Raw genomic sequence first — 7,777 nt, 5'->3', positions numbered from 1 at the left:
GTCTGGCCAGTGCTATTTACTGTCATTCTATTCTGAACCTGTAGTAGGGTGTCCCCTTGTGGTCGTTGGGCCCTATTTTGCCACTTATGTCGCTTAATAGGTCTGGCACTGAAAGTAACACCATATGTCTCCTCAGTTCCTCCGTTATAACAACTTTCACGAGTACAGGACTTTGTTTTAAGAGCATTAAGGGTGCTGCAAGCGATTTTAGCCTTTTTTGGAACTTCCACGTCCAAGAGAACGTGCTGTGAAATTAGACACGCCCCCTCTTTCCAAAACACCGGTCTCCAAAGATACCGTTGGACTGACGCAGAACTGTAGAGCAGTATGTTTTCTCATGTTTATCAAACACACAAGTAGTTAATCAGCACCCTCAGCTGTCATTAAACCTGAATTTTCTGCTTCAACTACTACAATAAGAATGTGATTGGCAGTCAGAAAGCACATAAGTCTTCTGATTGGCTGATCAAAAATGTGTCACTTTTTTGTTTGCCGTTTACAGTCTAGTGCTGTAACAGAGACCTGTGAGTTATCTCAGTGATACAATTTCAGAGAGAGGGAACATTTTCTTCATGTGCATTCCATAACAAATAGCATACAACAATTTTAATATGACTTATTAATTTTCACAATTTGATTTGGAAAATGTTCATAACATTTTAAAAAGGGGTCCATTACATTAAAAATACTTTATCTAATTTCTGTTTATAACATTGGAATGTTTCTTACCTATATCAAAAGCACAGCAAGTAAAGAGTAGCCTAAAATATCTACAATATAAAGCCAAAGTGTGAATCATCAAGCATATGTAATAAAATCCATGAATACAGAATATAGTAAATTCAAAAACACTTTATTTTTCATTCTGGTAACCATAAACATATTCAGATAAAAATGTTTTCACACGCGCGCACGCATGCACACGTCTCTTACATCAGCCATCCTCCCTGAGAAATCTCTCACAAACATAAATACACAGCATATCTTGAGTCACATTCACACATGCCAGGGATGGAAAACTAAGAAAATACCAATAGTTTAAGCAAGAAATATTATACCCAAATTGTCCAGAAAACTATGTCGTCCTCATGTGAGATTGTTTTTATGACAGGACTCAAGTCAGACATGGTCTTGTATGTTGGCTTAAAACCAGACAATTGTGAGCTCTGAATGCAGTGGTTGGCTTGGCCTTCTTATTAAGTCACACTGGGCTCTCAAGTGCATCTTGTCTTTGGCCTCTTTCAATGGCGCTTATCTTCATCCACAGCAAGGCCATCCCCATTTGTCTGACTGACCAGCTGCAGAAGAAGTGGGATTACCTGGGAAAAACATCATTACATTATATACATAAAGCCCTAAAAACTGCAGACACTAATGTCAAGAATCTGTTAGTGGATTCTGACAGGAAATGAAAAGGTACCCGCTCATGATTATACACAGCAAGTAGCAGCAGTAGTCAGAGAAGGGCAATGTAGGATCCATGGGCAACATCTTGGTCTGCCATTTTCCTCTGTGGAAAGCAAAAAGTGTTTATAAATAAAAATGTAATTTACCTAATGTAACTTAATAGTCCTCATCGACAGCTTTTTTTTAATGGACACAGGCAGGTGTTCTTACCTTTGGGTTAAAGGTCAGTATTATATGTTTGTAGTAACCAGAGGACGTAAAGGAAACCTGTGGGAGTTTGAAGTCACATTGGGAGTGAGAGAGAGTGACTTGTCCAGCATCAGCACATAGCTCTGGAAGGAGCCAAAAGATAAAACGAAAAATAAAGTCTGGTTAAACTTTTGGCAGATGCTTCTGAAGATGCATCTTATGAGTAGAGATGCACAATTAATCAAACAAAAATTTTAATCATGACATGGTCATGTGTAATTATTAAACTGCTGTTTGGACTATGAATTAGGGCTGCACGATTTGGGGAAAATGTCATATTGCGATTATTGAGGGTAATATTGCGATATGCGATATAATAAACAAATGGTAACATGAGTCAACTTGCTTGGTTATCAAGGAAAATGCACAAATAGATTGCTGATAATGCTGAAATGTGTATTTCTCAACTCAAACATACAAACTAGCAGCAACAACAACAACAAATATAAATGCAGTGTTTTCAAATGAAAATATTTTTACAAAATTAAATAATAACATCTTTGCATTACCGCAAACTTGTTATTTTCTCAATATTATACCTAAATAAAATGGAACAATAAATAAGAACATACAAATTTTAATGAAAAAAAGATTGTCCAAACAAATAGGGACATTTAAGCTGGATGTAACATGTACTTTCTATAAACTCTTTTGAAAAGGAAACTGGATATAAAAGTGTTGTTCACTCAAACCACTAAAACTGTTGTTGTAGCGTTTTTGTTTTTTAAATGACCAACTAGTATTTCCAAATCCTCTTTCTAAAAAGTTTTACTTATCGCTGGTACCTCTTGTCCAGTGTGTGGATCATTTTCTGAAATCCCACTTTGCTAACTGTGCATCATGTCTCTTTATAGCTCTGTGAAGACTTGTCATATGGTGTGACACTCGCAAACACAACTGTAATTGTGCTTTGTTTGGTTTATTGGGCTTTTTAAAGTAGTTTTAGTCAATGAAAACTGTTGATATTTTAGTCATATTTTAGTAACATTTAGTCATATTGACATTTTAGCCACTGAACACTGTAAATATTTTAGCCATAAGAGTATTATTGATAAGCATTTGTCAATCTTGTCTATCCAAAACCAATATATATTATATATATACACACACAATCACACACACACAATCTTATCATGATGATCTCATCAATGATGCTACATGTTGCAAACTGCAGACAGCGGGGGTGAGAGACGATTTAAGGATGAAATAAAGATATATCGCCAAGCTGTGATCTGTGTTTCTATCAGACATTCGAGCTGCAGACAACGGGGTTGAGAGAGGAGTGTCTCCGTGTTAGAGTGCGCATCACCTGGCAGAACTTTATATCTCTCCCGGTCTCGACTCCCGCCAGATTGTGTCTCTTCCGCGACTGGTTGAAGCAGCTCTGACTGCACAGAGAATGACAGTTTTGGAGTTTGAGCTTATTTACATGCCACGCTCCCGTATTATATTAACTTTAATTATTGATGAAATAAAGACGTATCGCCAAGCTGTAATCTGTGTTTGTGTTATTTTTTTCTGGCCACCAGTTCAGTGTCGGTCTGCTTGGCATCTATCTTCACCTGATTTCCATGCTGAACACATCAGAAACTCACATGACATGACCACAAGTGCCACTCCCTAAACTGAGACTGACTGGTCATCTTTTTATTAGCGGTGTAGAAAATTGGCAAACAGCTCTCAGAGAGAATGGGCTGTCACGTCCACACATGCACTTATTTATTTAATATAATCGCAGCATTTTGCCGTCATATAATCGCACAGGCTGACATCACGATTGCGATATGATTAATCATGCAGCACTACTATGAATTAATCCTAATTAAATAGTTGGGGCTAGTTGTCACAAACGATAGTTCTCAGTAAGGATAAAATTTGGAATCAAAAGTCCAATTGCGCAAATGTGTATGTTGGTTGAAAAAACTAATTCCAAACCTTTTAGAATAATTTTTCTGAATTCTACCCTCCAAAGTAAATTTTCTCTGTCATAATATTTTTGTTTTAGCTCAAGCTAACAAAATCAAACCACACTGGAATACATTAAGACAAGGGTCAACTTTATTTTGAAGGCAGATTTTTACCAAAAGGATTAAATGTGTTCTAAAATGATACTAATTTTGTGTCAAAATCAATATTTTTAATATTTTTTTCTCACCAGGCCTGTCAGCAGGGGCCAATCCGAGCTTAAAGGGTAAAATTCAACATATATTAATACATTTTCAAAATGAAAAGTTATATATGATGAACATTAATGCACTATAAACTAACCTGAACAAAGATTTATAAATGCTGTAAAAACATATATTGTTCAGTATTAGTTCATGATACTTCATGCAGTAACTAATGTTAATTAACTGAACCTTATTGTAAAGTGTTATTGGTATTTTCCATTTCTGTAGTTTTAAGAATAATTTTGCGCATATAGTGTTGTCACACGGTAACAGGATTTTGTATTACAATACAAAATATTAGTAACTGTATTCCACTAGTTAAATTGTTTAGTTGGTAATCAGACATTCCAAAATAATTTATTACCAAAAGAGATTACCTTGCATTTTATTGTAATGTGTTTCATTTAATATTTAGTCTATTTAATTGGAAAACATTTATTCATATAAATAATGCGATAAGAGGAGCATTTGAGTGTTACATTTATAGGAGCAGACAGAGCCCGCTTTCAAACTGTTACGAGTTAAAGGTGGATATGATGTAATTGAGAAACTTTTCCTTTGGGAGATCACTAAAGAGAATCCACAATAGATCAGAATATTTTTTTGTTGTTGTGTACACTGTGGGGTTTTAAAGCAAGTAAGGAGCTGCAGAAATACTTTACCTTGTGTAAATTGGCATGTGAACATATAGCTTTATTCTAAGCTAAAATGCCATTTCTAACCCTTTTACATGCACCTGTTACCAGGCAAGATTATATTTTTTTCTATCAAAATTTTTTATGTAATATCATATTTTATTTCAGGGTTGGGGAAAAACTGATTTAACTGAATAGCGTAGGCTAATCCTATTTTGAATAGAAAGGTGATAAGTATGGATCTACCTCTCCATCATGTGGCAAGGAGGAAAAGTGAAAGAACAGGGATTGGCCCAGAGACACACTCTGGAAGGGATTGTCAAGGTTGTCACTCTTGTAGAGCTTTACCTTTAGAGAGGGAAGAAGAACAATGACTTCCAAAATATCTGCAAATATGAGAAACCACATTTAAAATTAGTATTCACAAAGTTACTACACCGACCCAGAGTGGGAATATGGTCAGGAGTAGTGATGACATTGCCACTCAGATGAAACTGAAGACTGTCTGAAGGCCATGATGTTTATTCCTTCAATATCAGTGTCGCCCACCTAAAATCATAAAAAAAGTACATGAATAGAAACTAAAACTAAAGGGTAAAAACTTGAGATCTTTCATCTACTGTACATCCAGCACTCACCTTGATGGTTTTGTCTCTTTCTGTGTGGCCATTTCCTTCTCACAGCTGAATGTTGTAGTCACACCCAGGCTGACAATAAACACAATGAAAAGAGAAAACTTGTCAAAAGTCTTAAAATTCATTTTTATGTGAACTCTTGTCAGTCAGATTGTTTGTTTGAAAAGTTTAGGGTCTAGAAGTTTCACTATCATGCCACAGAGTCTGAAGCGGCCCTCCTTGTCAGTCTATGTATCCTCATTGTACATGCTAGTGATGGGTTGTTTGCGAACGAGTCGGCTCTAAGTAGAGGTCGACCGATATGGGTTTTTTCAGGCAGATGCTGATCTTTTGAAATCCGGGTCGGCCGATGGCCGATTAATGCTGCAGATATATTTTGGACGATATTTGGCCGATATGTGCTTGTTTTTAACCTCTTATTTGAACCTTTTATTTGAAAGATAAAATGTAACACAAATAATTACTTAAGATAGACAAAATTTCTCAACAAATACATTTATTGACCACTTGACCAATCTGCACTTGTAGACTTAAATTAAAAATGTATAAATGTAAAAACATATTGTATAAATAATGTATAACAAATATATTAAATAAACAAAGCAGGTGTTACGAACTGCTCCGAGACACAAAGGTTGAGATCCAAATGCATCTTTAATTAAGGGGCAATCCAGACACGTAATCCAATATTCAGAGCATCCAAGAGAAGCACAGGCATAACTAGGGATGGGTATTGTTAAGGTTTTAATGGTATTACTACTCTTACCGATACTGCTTATCGATCCGGTACTTTAACGGTATTGTTAACGGATGTTCTTTTGTTATATATATATATATATATATATATATATATATATATATATATATATATATACACAAAGATAAATGTTATATAGGCACAGTGATTTAATTTCAGGAAGGTCTACTAACATTACTGTTCAGGTGTGGTCTAAAAAGAAATCTAATAAAGTAATCAATTGTAAAATAACACTGCATAGTTTATCATAGATAGATTAATGCTTATTAATGCAGAAGTTATTCATTCAAGAGCTGTAAGTGATTTTCTCTTTGCCTTTTGTTGTTTGATTCGCAGTAATGGCTCAATCGTCAGCATGTTTATTAGACAGCTTCCCCTTTAAGACCGAGTTCAGATCTAATAGGCTCCTGATGCAGCATAGTTTCTCCCATCTATTTCCATAACTACATCCATTTAAGACATAAACTGTGTGTTTAAGTGAATCTCCAAGCCGATCGTTTTGACATATTTTTGTGTATATTTGATCGTTTAGACGTGCACATGAAACCCAAAGTAGCTTATACTTTGCTTGTCTCGTTGTGGTCTGTTTCGGAGCGCGCGCCGCCTTGGGAACGGAATCTCTTGCGCTCTTTTTATTATTAAACGCGTCCCGCAATTTAGCAACAGTAGCTAGACTGCATTTTACAACAATCACCAATTGTGCTGATTCTGATGTTAAGTTTGAGTTTTAGGGAGAAATGTCAGTGCACCGCTGTGAAGGGAAGGAAGTTGTGCTAGACAGAATGCGGCTTATGTTATTTTTATAATCTTTGGAAGGCGAAATCTAAAATAAAATCAGACTAATATCACAGATCTAAAGTGTAAACAGGCTACGTTTGAATGTTTCGTTCTGTCACTCATTTAGCAGGGCTCATGTTGTGCTCGCTGTAGCACCGCGTGAGATATCTCTCGCTCTCTCTCTCTCTCTCTCTGACTGCGAATAGCTAAATTGCATCACAGACAAATGGTTTCATATTATTATACATAGAAATGGCTGGCGAGATAAAATAACTTTCTCTTTATAGCAATAATAAATGTATTTTCTTAATTTCTCCAGTACCGACAGCAGAACCGATAACGTCTGAGCTTACCAAAGCCAGTCCTTCAATAGCCTATAGTGCATTGGTATCTTTTTTATTACTTATTTCTCTACATTGAGTGACAACCCTCTCAAATATAAGACACACAAACAGAACAAATAAAAGTCTCAGATTCACTGTCTGTAATTGCAAAATTCTTGCTTACTTATTGTGACATGATAGCAACCCTTCTGCTGTGATAATGCAACTTCAACTACGCTATCAATATCCAAAGTAGCCGAACGTCGCGTTTTTTCTTGAAGTTGCCAGTAACATATCAAAAGTTTTTAATTAAATATAAAAGGAGTTATACAAATGTAATCCTTACCGTTTTCTCCAAGGAACTTAGCTCCTTCCTTAGGCACTGGATGAGGTCTGCTCACTCTGCTGGAAAAGGACTCTAGGGGCAGCGTGCGTCGAACACGTGTTCCACAACAACACTAGGCTGCCCACAGATGCGCCTGCCTAATAATCAGCTTGACATACTTGGATATTGGCCGATGCCGATTATGTAAAAAAAAAGCAAAAAATCGGCCGATTAATCGGTCGACCTCTAATCCAAAGTAGCCGAACATCATGTCGCGTTTTTTCTTGAAGTTGGCAGTAACATATCAAAAGTTTTTAATTAAATATAAAAGGAGTTATACAAATGTAATCCTTACCGTTTTCTCCAAGGAACTTAGCTCCTTCCTTAGGCAGTGGATGAGGTCTGCTCACTCTGTTGGAAAATGACTCTAGGGGCAGCGTGTGTCGAACACGTGTTCCACAACAACACTAGGCTGCCCACAGATGCGCCTGCCTAATA

General features: G+C 36.3%; 1 long non-coding RNA gene across 1 annotated transcript; it reads right to left on the bottom strand.

Annotated features, from left to right (window-relative positions):
* Window positions 1–4,710: 4,710 nt before the first annotated feature.
* Window positions 4,711–5,238, bottom strand: LOC127646384 (uncharacterized). Its single transcript, XR_007970929.1, has 3 exons — window positions 5,101–5,238; window positions 4,905–5,011; window positions 4,711–4,810 (listed from the first exon to the last, which is right to left on the bottom strand). It is a non-coding gene; the product is annotated as an uncharacterized LOC127646384 (long non-coding RNA).
* Window positions 5,239–7,777: the final 2,539 nt, after the last annotated feature.

Source organism: Xyrauchen texanus, chromosome 7 (assembly GCF_025860055.1).
Source record: "Xyrauchen texanus isolate HMW12.3.18 chromosome 7, RBS_HiC_50CHRs, whole genome shotgun sequence".
NCBI lineage: Eukaryota > Metazoa > Chordata > Actinopteri > Cypriniformes > Catostomidae > Xyrauchen > Xyrauchen texanus.
Note: the sequence above shows the minus strand (reverse complement) of the source record. Positions and strands in the feature narration are given on the sequence as shown.